The sequence below is a fragment of the Solanum tuberosum genome, unplaced genomic scaffold (genome assembly GCF_000226075.1).
Source record: "Solanum tuberosum cultivar DM 1-3 516 R44 unplaced genomic scaffold, SolTub_3.0 contig02090, whole genome shotgun sequence".
Taxonomy (NCBI): Eukaryota; Viridiplantae; Streptophyta; class Magnoliopsida; order Solanales; family Solanaceae; genus Solanum; species Solanum tuberosum.
This window is the reverse complement of record NW_006242933.1, coordinates 1-832: the sequence shown is the minus strand read 5'-3', so window position 1 is coordinate 832 and position 832 is coordinate 1. Positions and strand designations below refer to the sequence as shown.

General features: G+C 37.3%; 1 long non-coding RNA gene across 1 annotated transcript; it reads left to right on the top strand.

Moving 5' to 3' along the window:
* Positions 1-8: 8 nt before the first annotated feature.
* LOC102589021 (uncharacterized) lies at positions 9-808 on the top strand. Its single transcript, XR_369082.2, has 2 exons — positions 9-294; positions 434-808. It is a non-coding gene; the product is annotated as an uncharacterized lncRNA (long non-coding RNA).
* The last annotated feature ends 24 nt before the right edge of the window (positions 809-832 follow it).

The window sequence follows — 832 nt, the reverse complement described above, 5'->3', positions numbered from 1 at the left end:
ATTCATTATGCATGATGATGGAGGAGTGTAACTATGAAAGCTCAGCCCTGTGCATAACCCCACAGACATTAACATTCCATTTAAGTAAATTTCATGCTCTAAGTTCTCTAATATTTAATGAAATAATTACTCTTAATCAGGCAAGTTTTTGAATTTGTATGAGCTAATAAGGTTCCTAAAATTATTGAGTTCCGTGAGAAAGATTAACACCAAGTGTTCCTATGGCAATGTGAACAGACGTTCCAAGAGTCGTTATTGGCAGCTGGAGCTGGGATTTCCTTGGTTGATTCAGTGGTAATGTCTCAGTCTAAGCTGTTAGTAATATTTCAGTTTACTGGGAATACTTCGTTTAATGTAGCAATCAGTTCAAGGTGCATTTTGTTGGTAAACTTCTCTCTCAAAGCTGGAGTAATTGTTTCATCTGATATTTCAGGTTGCAGCATCCAGAGTAAGCAAAGATCCTCCTGTCGCTTTTGCACTAATTCGACCTCCTGGTCACCATGCTGTTCCAAAGGGGGCCATGGGCTTTTGTGTGTTTGGAAATATTGCTATTGCTGCTCGTTATGCTCAAAGAATGCATGGATTGAAACGTGTTTTTATCATAGACTTTGATGTTCATCATGGAAATGGAACCAATGATGCCTTCTACGAGGACCCAGATATATTTTTCCTTTCAACTCACCAAGTAAGCTACACATTACATTGAACAAATTACTTGGGAAATCTTGACGTTTTTACTTCTGAATCAACTGCTATTATAAAATGTAGTTTGAATGAACGAAAGAACATTCGGTTTTATCTAATAATTGAGCCAGATCTAGTGATCCACAAA